The sequence below is a fragment of the Rhagoletis pomonella genome, unplaced genomic scaffold (assembly GCF_013731165.1).
Source record: "Rhagoletis pomonella isolate Grant_MI unplaced genomic scaffold, Rhpom_1.0 Rhpom_scaffold_00001, whole genome shotgun sequence".
NCBI classification, from domain to species: Eukaryota; Metazoa; Arthropoda; class Insecta; order Diptera; family Tephritidae; genus Rhagoletis; species Rhagoletis pomonella.
Genome location: NW_023458555.1, coordinates 49,273,333 through 49,285,679, shown reverse-complemented (window position 1 = coordinate 49,285,679; position 12,347 = coordinate 49,273,333). Strand labels below are relative to the sequence as shown.

Genomic DNA, 12,347 nt, shown 5'->3' with positions numbered 1-12,347 from the left:
GCTGCTTGTTAACGTCTTACAGCCGCGCTCAAAAACGTTCATTAAATTAGATCTAACGGGCAGTTGATTAATGACCGTTAAATCTGTTTCCTCCACCGTTAAAAAGATAAGAGCTGATTAGTTAATTTAAGTATGACTACAGTTGCGGTCGCTTACTTTTTTCTTTCAGTTTGTAATCAAATATGAAAATAGTTATTTATACATATCATTTTGAGCGCACTGAGTCTTCTTGCAAGTATATTTTCTTTTTCGTTATTTATTTATTTTTTTTTCTTTTATAAGTTTTAGAAATTTAATTTTTCGTTTTTAATTTTTTAATTATTTTTTTTTTATCTATTTCCTTTTTTTATTTTTAGCAATTCCTTTTAAGTATTTAATTTTTTGCTTTTCTAATTTATTTTTATTTTCAGTTTTAGATTCTATTGTTTTAAAAAGAAAACTATTTTCATAAATTGTATTTAATTTTTAGAAACTGTTTTACAAAAGACAAACAATACCGCTAACAGGGTAAATTCTGGCATCTGTCTTTCAACTCAGGCCAGCCTTTCATATGACAATTGCCAATTCCGGAAACTATCTTGAAAGCTCGTTTCTGTATTTCGAAAGATTAATTGTTTTCTAAAAACTGAACGAAAGTAAAAAACATATACATATGTAACTACCAAGTTTTCCCTTCATATATGTATATCAATAGTATCTTGAAATGCTAGCTTAATAGTTTCAAGCAAATGCCAAGAGTTCGATTAAATTGCTAATCAGTCAAGTGAAACAACTTTACACCAAGATTCATTCATACATATATACTGTCGTTTAAAGTCGTCATTCTGCAAAACCGGGTAACTGACCTTGGCTGCCAAAAATTGGATTTGCTCACACAAGCTCTTGGCTCAATCCTTATCCATTCGTCCTGAAATATACTAGCCAGAAATGCGATTACTTTATAAAACAGAGAACCATTTTGAAATATGAGTGTTTTTACGCTCTAGAAAATAATTTCTACAACTTCACATACGCGGTTTTGCATTTTGCAGATACGCGGTTTTGCACTTTAAACGACGATACGTATCTCTACGCGTCGCCCAGTGGCATTTGTTAATTTACAAGTTCAATAGCTGTAAGCTGTAATCTGATAAGAGTACTCACATTATGCTAGTAAGTCTATATAATTATGGATGCATTTATGTGCATATGTATCGCTAGCTATGCAACTATCTTTAGCATTGAGATCCCTTGTGGTCACTGATTCATCAGGTGTACGAGTACGTACATGCAATTAACTACATACATACATACATATGTGTATTAATAATGTTAACTTGTCGAAGTGATTGCTGTTGGCTGCTATTCATTGTTGGTCATACACAATAGCTCAATCGTTAGCCAAGTGTGACTGATAAATGTATTTGTTACCTGTCATGCTTAAGATAGTTTTCACACAATCGCCAGAGCTCGTGAGAATCATTTGGATTTATTTAAGCTTATGAATGCTTTGCATTATTTAGGGCAATATATTAATTTTACAGAACAGCAATTTGTAGTAGAATACATAAATTAATTGAAATTATTGAGTAGTAAGTTGAATAGTAAGTAAGTAGAACAGGGTAGTTGTGGTAGTTATTTCTCTTCTTGTGTGAGTCCCATGGAGCATGCCAGTCGTTTTAATTCATGTCAACTAACGCCAATTGGAAATGAAAGGAGGCTTCCCTCCTCTTCCTTTGCTACTACCAGCAGAAAGCGTTTTGAATACTTTTATTGCTTCGGCGTTCGAGTCCATTCGTACATCGCGATCAAGCTAGCAGAACCGCTGTATTGCAATATGTTGTAAGGCTCATACAGCTCAGAGCTCGTAGATATCCCCCAAAATCTTGCTCTCGAATAGCCCATGGGCCACTTCATCGGATGTTGTTATTGTCCAAGCTTCTGCGCTATATGCCCGCATAGGCAATGTGTGCAACTTACAGAGCGTGGTTTTTGTACAGCCCGGGAGAACTTCCCTTCTCAGTTCGAAGTATCAGTTGTTGGCACTTCTTCATAAAATTAGCAGACTGGTTATTGGATGACAATAGGTATTTGATATTGCCCTCGTTCAACTCCACATATTGGCTTTGCTTCCATATCCTGCTGGCAGAAGGCAGAACCACTGGAACGTCTGTAGAAGCCGTTGATCTTATAAAAAATAGTTCTGCAGGCCTTATTATCTTCTCCAGCACCAGATTTAAGAAGCCATCTGAATCTTCGTTTGTATCAAATCGCTTGGAAAGGCCCGTCTCAATTTTACACTGCCGCGCTAGTTTCGCAGAAGATAATATAAACTCTGGCATTGCTTTTTGGCTTGTTCACTAGGCTGCCGTGATTGTTAATACAAGAGTTCGCACCGCTGCTCACACTCTACATAAGTCGCCTTACTTTGTACTAAAGTTTTCGAAAGATCTAAGTATCGCCCATAAAGCTTTTCCCGCAGTCACTTTTTTCTTTCTCTCTCTCTTTCGTCGCGTGACATTCCCCATCGCGTATTGCATATATCGGGTTGTTGAAGGGTACTTTCAAATACATATGATTTGTGTGAGTCGATTGGAAAATGTATTATGATTGCAGATTTTCGACGTTGAGCTTTCCTTGTTTTGATGGGCGCATATTTTTTGTTGCAGAGCGACGTTTGCGTATCGGGGTTAGAACGAAGCAGCGATCTGAGTCGTTGTATGATCCTCGATCGTAAGCACAACTAAAATACCGGAAGCTTCTGTCACAGCATTTTCGATTCAGATTTAATTTTTTTTCTCTTGAAAGATCCATGCAATCTGAGAGCTTCCTTTATTTTGAAAGATAGTGGTGCGTATTTTGCTATAGCGGGACCAAAGATCACTTCCTTGCCCAGCCTGGCATTTAAATCGATCCCGTCGCATGGTTTTTATATCATGAATCGGTGAAATGCTAATTAGTGCGTACCGAACCCCCATCGAAGAAGTCTTTGACCACCTCGTTGTTCTTGGAATAGCATAGAAATAACCCAAGGAGAAGCTTTTGGGAAATCAACTGAAATGACAGTCTTTGACTAGATCTAGGTCATTCTGGTTACATAGATTGTCGCCCGTCCTTCTTTTTTGGCAAGGCGTGGGCGTGGGCATAACTGAACGAGATGTTGGAAACTCGTTCACCGGGATGGAGGACAGTATTCGCCGACGGAGCGTCTCTCTAGCTTCCCCCTAATTCGACACTGAAATACTGCAGTAGATGTCCCAAAGCAGCACGTAGATATTTTTTACCTTGCGGATATTTAGGCTCCTTATTGGAGCTGTGCGTGGTGGGTCCCAAAGCCAGCGAACAATCAAAACCCCACCGGATTGGCCCCAACAAAACTCCCACGTTTTTCTGGCATCACCCCAAGCTCGGCACGGGTTGTCTAACCGCTCGCGCACATGGGTTGCTCACGTTGTTCACGTGCGCGAACGTGTACGCATGAGTAAGAGTAGAATATGCATTAGGGTGGTCCAAAGTTTTTTCGCATATAAAATTCATGGAAAAGTTTGGGCCTCTAAATATTTTTAGATTTCAAAATAAAAAATAGGGTATATTTATGTCGGTATAAAGCAATCCTAGGGGGTGAGAGCATAAAAAATCCGACTTTACTGTTTTTGGAGCACCCTAATATACATACATACATAAATATGTAGCTGAGCAACTACAGCTGCATACCCAGAAGCCTTAACGTACCCCATTGCATCTCCTAGGTGTTAAATATTTAATGGCAGATGCGCGCCTTATATGTAAATTAAGTATATCAATTCATTATTAATTAATCCTCTTTATTTTAATTTACATTCCTGAAATATTTTGAAAAATTGTATTAGATAAATAAACAAAAGCTAAAAATTTTCCACAATTTCACTATTAATTTTAATGAAAAAAGCGAAATGCTACGCCTAAGTACATATCCAATAACAACAATAAACGCAACACTTTGCTGTAACGTTGCATGGTAATGAACAAAACAAGTCAATTTTAATTAAGATAAGAACAAATGGAAGCAAAAATATGTAGATACGAGTATGCACCTACATACGTACATATGTATGTATGTACATTAGGGTGATTCTTAAATGTAGGGAGCAAAGTTTTACATCCGATTTCCTAAGCCTCAACCCTTACGTCGACGATTTCAGATATAAATTTTGGACCTTTTGGAGACGGTTAAGGCGTGTCGCACAGGTGTCAAAGTTCAGATTACCCTATGATGACTTCTTAACCGACTTCAATCGGAATTAATATTTATATGTGATATCCTCGACTTTAGTAGTATCGATTTTGGGCATTAAACAAAAAATCATATTTTTAATTTTTTGAGTCCTTAGAGGCATCTGGCCTTTAACCACTTTTCGATACGCCTTAATCGACTCCAATTGGGACCAAAATTTATATGCGATATCTATCTATGACAGTGGTGTTACCGATTGAAGGGATGAGACTGAAAAGGATCGTTCGTTTGATTTTTTAAGGACCACCCTAATGTACATATCTGAATATATATACGTGAAAGCGAAATTCCACTAGCAACCCAATTTATTTACTAAGGAATGACAGTATGACAATGAGCAGAACAGAGCAGGCAGCAGCCATTCGCTGTAGTAGCAATCACTATAGTTGTATATAGTAGCAACAACAAAACAAGCCACAGCTCCCGATATGTATGTAATATCTAGTAGCAACGAGGAGCTTCATCGCTACAGCTTCTTTTCACTTAATTAATAATAAACAAATAAACGTAGCAGCAGCCAAACGAACGCGTGAACGCCTGCACGTGTGCTGCCTCAGTGATGGAAAAGTAGGTATAATTGTACTTGTTTCAGCCCCTTTTGGATTCGAAATTACAGTCGGTAGGTTCAAATACGCCGTTTCGGAACGTAGCAAAATTACTTTTCCAAATATTCTTTCTTCTATTTTTGGGGTATTCTTCTTGGATCCATCAGTGTACAGAGGAGTTGTCTCTGTATCGGCCACTCGGTCTCTTCTCCATTACCTTTGGATGGGAATATGTATCACTTGTTCGTTACACCTGTAGTCTTAAAACGGACTACCGTAAGTATGGCGTCCCACTTAATTACATTTAATTAATGATGGACCCGTTTTCGAAGTGGCTAGTCGCCCAGAGTAGACCGCCAATTTTATATGCACTTCTTTCAGATGAAGATCGATGGGGATAAGGTTGAGGATAGCAAGTAGCACTACTGTCGGGCAGCATCTTTGTGCACCTTGCTGCCCTTTGTATGCTTTTTAGTTTGCTGAAATTATATTATTTGCTTAGTCCGGGCCACCAGACCAGAGTCCGGCATGTTAGGTTTGGTCTGTTGATCGCGCTATGCATCCACATCACAAGTGTAGGCTTTAGTCCTCAGATTGGGTTTTTTGGAAGAAAATTTTCAAAGACGTTACTATCAATCTATGAAAAAAAAAAATTTTAACTGGCCTTTATCTGGGTCATTTGATTCCTTTGGCAAATCAGACTTTAAATTAAAATCAAATTTGTTAAATGAAATTCCGTTTAAAGTGTGCCAGACTTTTTTGTGAACACATCATTTGTAGAATGATCTCGAAACAACCAGGAATGCAAGCCTAATATATATTACCAGCTACCTCTGGAATTCTTTCTATTTTTAAAGTTAAGGTTTGTCAAAAAAACGTCAACAGGTGTTAAAATAAAACATCGAAATTATGTTAAACCCCTCAGCCTGGCAACGCTGGTTAGAAGCGAAACCATTAACGCACGAAGACCCGTGCGGTAGTCAAGAAAAACTTGCGGCAATATCAGGCGGCACTCAAAAATACATTTCATTGTGATTTAAAGGCATTGGCATGATTCAGAATGTCGAACGGTATCGAACGACGTGGTACTGTTGACCAAATGCTCCTTCAAGGGTATAAAGCGAAGTCGTTTTTGCACTGTATTATCACCGGCGAAGAACAACTGTATTCACTACGACAAGCCAAAGTGCCAGAAGGCATATGTTAAGCATGGCGAACCCGGTTTATGGACTCCAAAGTCAAATACCAATGGCCGCAAGGTAATCTCTGCATTTGGTGGGACCAGAACGGAATCCGGTATCATGAGCTTTTGAAAAGTGGTCAGCCATGGGTGGGGCTCACTACTGACAACAACTGAAGCGATTGAAGTTAGCGATTGCGAAGAAACGGGCGGAATGGATAATCAGACATGAGTCATTGCGGTCACATGTCGCAAAAATGGTCTAAATTTATCTCGATGGTACCGGATAGGAAGTCTGAAGCAACCCGCCATACCTCACGCAATTGCATCACCATTTGTTCCGGTTCATTTGCAGAACGACCTTCGGGAGTACGTTTCACTTAAGTTGTTGGTTTGATACATTCCCGGTCTACAAAGGCTGGCTGGTTTATTGGCACGCAATCCATGCATGGCCGGAAAAGTGGGAAGAAGCATAGCTAGCGATCGGCAATTCTTTCAATAAACTACATCGTACAAGTTTTGCACAATAATGTTTCAAAATCGGTCAAGAAATCCTTTATCCCTTACTTGTATAAATACAGACAATATTTTTAGGTGCAATGTTTTCGCCAAATTATGTATATTTTGATGATTTAATTTTCCATCCCTGGTGTGCATGGAATGAGCGCATCCAAGGTAGTCAGTGTGAGTACGTAGTTGGGCCCGCTATTCAGCCCACCAGCCAGACACCAAGCATATGGGCAATGTTTAGCAAAAGGCAATAAATATTTACATTGGCTATCAGCAATGCAGAGTTATATACATACATAGATGGAAGCTAAAGTGGGTAGTTGGGCGGTAGATATCGCTCGAAATACTTAATTACGAACAACGTGAGCATTGCAGCAACGGTACAAGCAAACAACAATAAACAATTGCATACAAACATACTGCAGGCCAAAAAGTCAATTGCACTTGGAAAATACAAGGAATGTACTTACTTATTGCGAAACGCTGCCTCAGCCGACACACTGCCTGCTCTCAATCATGAAATCTAAAAATATAATGAATGAATAGGTAGTTGAGTGTATGAATTTGTGAAAAAAGGCAAACAAAAACTGTTCACGATTAAATGAGTACACCCAGAAAAAGGTTTAGTTATAATAACCAAGATTTGGTTATAGTGATCAAGTGGCATAGTTGGATATGGCGAAATAAATATATAGTTCACGAAAGTCTGCAATTTACTTAAGACTTCTAGTTGGGACAAATGTATATTTGTTAATAATTACAAAACGACTACCTTGATTGGACAATATTGTTAGTTGAATAAAATCATTGTTGAGCAAATATAAACAATGCTTTGGTTGATACAAGTTTTCAATTAATCTTGTGAACTTGCCGTATACTTGAATCAGCTAACCGTTTATTATTGGGAAAAAAGTTTCAGTTTGACACAAATAAAAATTTACTCGATGTTTGTTGTGTTTACTTTCTTCTTTTATTTGCATATGTTAAGCATAAAAATACGTACATATTTACATAAGTTAGTTACTAAAGTAAATAATACATATGTATATGGTGGTAAGAATTTCCTAAAGAACAACGATGAAACAGGAGCAGTCGTGCGAAAACCCAGGTCAATATTTGCTGGAAGTATACTGCTTTGCTTTTTCCTTAGCTAAATAGACACTTTCAAATTATAATTCACATGAATTATATATCCACTGAAAAACCCCGGTTGGAATCGAACTTTATATTTTTAATTAAACTTTAAACTATGCGCGCACCGAAACAACCCGCGATGATAGCAAAACTGAAACCTCAGTATATCCAGTAAAAAAACTGTGGTGAAGTCCTTTATGGGGATAAAGTTTCCAGAGGTGAAATTTTAGGTAGCACACAATTTCTTACACGCATGGTTGCTTTTCAGCACTGATGAAAGAAACTTAAGAAATATTTGAAAAAAAAGTTCATATATTACATTAATTTTGAAAGAAATACCATATAATGTATGTACTCTGGTTAATAATATCAAAAAATGTATTAGAACCACCGTTTAATGTTATATTTGATACAAATTAATATTGCTGCCCCGAACGCTCTGCGCCTTGCCACTGAATAATAGATTTACTTAAAATTACATCCCTGGTCCTTGTTCTTTCTGTATCGCATCGTGGTGAATTCACATTTCTCAGAAATTTGACAACAAAACAAAGCGAGTATTTTATTTGCTAATTTTTGCGATTTCTATGGTTTAATGTAAATTTGTCTTTTTAGGATATGTCGAGCCAACAAAGAAGGCGCAGTTGGAAAATTTAGTAATTAGTAATGAAGTAGCAGGCATATTTGGAAAATTATGCCGATAAACAGGATGGAATTTGGGAAAGTAAGTGCATGGTTGCAGCATATCTATGTATAAAAAGTATTTAATTAAATTGTTTATAGAAATGTTATAAATCGAGTGGCTCATTTACGATGTGCTCCAAACATTTGGCGAATTTTTTTTCGTCTTTTCAACGTGCTAAGTAACAATTTAAGATGACTGCCATCATGGGCCGGTAAGAAACCGCAAGCAAAGGGCAGACAACCTTCCAGGAAGCTGCCTCCTGTCCCCGAGCCGAAGCTGCAGTTCAGCAAGAGCAGGTCAGCAAATTGCTACCCTGATCAAACGTAAACTAAAGCGCTCTGCTGTGATTGCACTCCGTAAATGTGAAAACTTGGTGCATGCTGAGAAATATCAAACAAGAAAACTCCGTGATGGACGCCGTGAGATGGAGTAACGCTGTGTGGCAAAGAAATGCTGCCAATTCGACGGGCCTGAAAAATCCAAATTGGCTTTTGTGATCCGCATCCGCGGTATCAACAAAGTTGCACAAAAAGTGCGTAGTTTTACAGTTCTGTCTTCGCCACATTAAAACGGTGTGTTCGTCAAATTGAGCAAGGCAACCATTAATATGCTACGTATGCCGAACCCCTATATGGGGTTATCCAAATTTTAAATCAGTTTGTGAATTGATGTTCCAACGTGGAATGGTCAAGCGTGTCCCAATCTCTGCTTTGTGATGAACGCAAATTTCGCGAAGCGCACGAAATTCAGTGCGTTGATTCACTTCACTTCAAGAAAGCCCCCAACTTCCTGTTGCTATTCAAGCTCAACACATCAACCCGAGGCTGGCGCAGGAAGGCTAATCACTACGTTGAGGTTGGTGATTTCGGTAGCCGAGAGGATAAGATCAATAAATTGCTGCACAAGATGGCTTAAAGATATTGTTGTTTTGTATTTAAGTAGACAATATAATTTGGCACATCTTCAAAAGACGCCCAAGCAAAAAAAAAAAGAAAATTAAAAAATTCCTGAAGTTGCCTTTTCACGGGTCGATTTCTGTCGACTGGAAAATTTACTTAAGATATCGACTAGCCAAAACGCTTACATTTTACGGTTGAATTGCAATTTACATGGGTAGATTTTGGTTAAACGACAAAAGTCGACAGTGTAAAGGCAGCTTAAATAACGTTCAAATTAATCACCCCCTTTGAGATGGAAAATACCAATAACCATTTCATAATTTCGAAAATTATTCCATTTATATTTGTTCTTGCATTTTCCACACCACTTGTGAGGTATGCTTTTACGCGCGTTACCGATTTTTTTTAATGTGCTCGGTTGCCCGGAGGCCTATTTTCACCTTTACAACTTAACTTAAACAGAATTAAAACTAAAGCATGCAATATGTATATAAAGAAAATTAAAAGTTGTCTTACATCTAGTAAACTTAAAAAATTGCACATTAAATTAATTTTTCATTATAAAATAAAATTAAATATCACAATTCAGTTTACAAAATGTGGTCTGTTTGCACCCACAGTAAGTTCCCATGAAGCCTAGCCTAAATTCAGAATTGAAAAAAACGAGCAAATGGGGTCGGAAACTACTAGCCCTAAAAGCATAATGTGGAAAATGTTTGAAGAGCTGCGAAATTGTATTGCAATAATAAAAGTGCATAAATTGGAAAAAATGGTTTTTGTTTTGCTTTATAATTTTTGGGAATATTGGTTCAGATGGAATTTTTTCATTTGTTTGGTTTTTCAGCTCGTTAATGATGCACCCAGGGTTGCATTTACTGTCTATGAAAATATTTCGTGAAGCGTTCCAATATTAGCTCCGAGCAACTAAAAGTTGGTTAAGATTAAATGAAATAGTTTTTTATTAAATATTTATTCCTGGTATTTAGTAAAAAACATGAATACTAATGTATGAAAAACAAAACATCAATGCTAATGTATGAAATGAAGTAAATAAAAATCTACGAATACATTCCTTGAATATTTTGTCATAGAGCCATTATTAAATTTAGACATAACTTTGTCAGGCGTTGGTACTGACGTATATAGAATTAATGCGTTGGAGAGAGATAAATATACAAGTTCAACGCGCTAATTTAGGTATCCTTGTATGTATATACCTGTTACTCGTCTGGCATATACTCCAACTGCGAAAATAATGACAACTATAATTTATGTAGATCCCTGGATAAAAGATTGTCACAAGTTACTTTCGGTAACTCATGATTGAAGTTTGGAATGTAATTTCTCAGAAACACGACTACAGATTTTCTCCAAAGTTTCGGAGAATGCTATGTACTAGTTCATGAAATTCTTAAATTATCTTATTTTTTTTAGTTTAGTGTCAACCATTTATGAGTTTAATAAAATTTTGTCGTATACGACATTTGTCAAAAAATTTGCAGTCAGTTTTAGTGATATACGCCAAAATGTGATAACAATTTTTATAAATTGACCATACTTTTTACTAATCAGCCTAATCGTGAGTTTCGCCCGAACAAAATTTCGCTAACAATTTTTTCATCCACCTGTAGTGAACACACGCAAACGAAAAGTGACCCGGTTCTAGAAAATGAAACTCATGATAAAGCTGAATATGTCGGAAACTAAAGAAGAACAGATAACTCTATTTGAAAGATCTTGATTAGTTTAGTACGACAGCAATACTAACGCAATTTGTACCAAACAACCGAAAAAATTTTAGTCCGGCAATTTTCCATCCAGGCGACGATATTTGAATAGGTTTGTATAGTTACCAATAGTCAGTACGAATTTGTACTGGAACCTGCACACTTTTACTGGAAAAGTGTATGATAACCCAAAAAATTTGCAAGAGAGCACTGAATCGAGAGCGTAACAACACGAGAGAGCTGCAAATTCTTGCTAGTGAAATTTTTACTAGCAGAAATTAGCTAGCAGAAGAAGAAGAAGAATAAATGTCAAAAGAATATATAAAAAGTGGTGTTACTAGCTCAGTTGATTTTGTGTATGTGTTTCGCCGCACGGCTTCTGATTTTAAATTGAAAAATTTTGTTTGAATTTCTACTCACACTTGCAGGTTTTGACAGTTTATGCCGCCAAAGCAAAAACAAAATACATGTAAATTTTTGTTTTTGTACTCCTGCTATCACCTTATATTGATTCGCCTTGGCACAAACAAAAGTAAAATGAGTGGAAACAAATATATTAATGATGTACTGGACAGTGTTAGTGCTTGTGTGTAAAGCAAAGAGTTTAAAACTGATTTATAAATAGTAAAATGTTTACAGCAGATTGTCAAAGCAGTGCAACAACTGTTCACTTGCAAGTTATTGCTAGTTTTGTGTTCAATAAGTTCTTCTGCTAGTTTTCTCTTCTTCTCAATTTAACGCTCTATTTTGCTTTTACGCTCTCGCTGCAATGTTACTGTTACTATACAAACCTAATGTTACTCGCATATTTTCGAGCCTGTATGTACATTTTCGGGAAAAAGGTTAAAAAGTGTATCCATCTGCTGAAAAGATATTTTCGCAGATTCACAATTTATTTAAAATAAATCTATTAGCCCAATCTCCAATTCCATGTGAATAAATCTCCCCAGTGCTTAAATAATTTTCACCACATTAAATAGCTGCACAACACCCTAATTGCCGAAAAAGCGTTGCTTGCAACACTAGTCCTTTATGGGGACCAAACTTGGCGAAAAAAAAATAGCTAAGTTTGTTTACTGGATATACTGAGCTGAAACTGTGACAAACAAGTATAGGCATGTCATAGCACACATGGCGCAGCGATCGACATGCCATAGCTTACTGAGCGCTCTGGGACCACATGCGTGTTTCACCCATATACGAACAGCGGTAGCGGAGCAATGATTTCCACGCACAATGCAATGGTCGGCATACTAGCGCATTCAAACGATTCAATAAGTGGGACTGTGTGCATTGCTCAGCTGGCGCTCTTCGTATGTGCTCAGAGAGCGCTCAGCATTCTTTAGGGGTGGCTCACAAGCATGAATATGTTCCACTCTCAAACCAAATCGTGGTTGTCTCAACTAAGATTTGGT

General features: G+C 37.2%; 1 protein-coding gene across 11 annotated transcripts in view; it reads left to right on the top strand.

Moving 5' to 3' along the window:
- The window catches only part of LOC118745751 (TLD domain-containing protein 2), a 321,509-nt gene that overhangs the window by 61,020 nt on the left and 248,142 nt on the right, over positions 1-12,347 (top strand). The gene's annotated exons all lie outside the window — the stretch shown is intronic.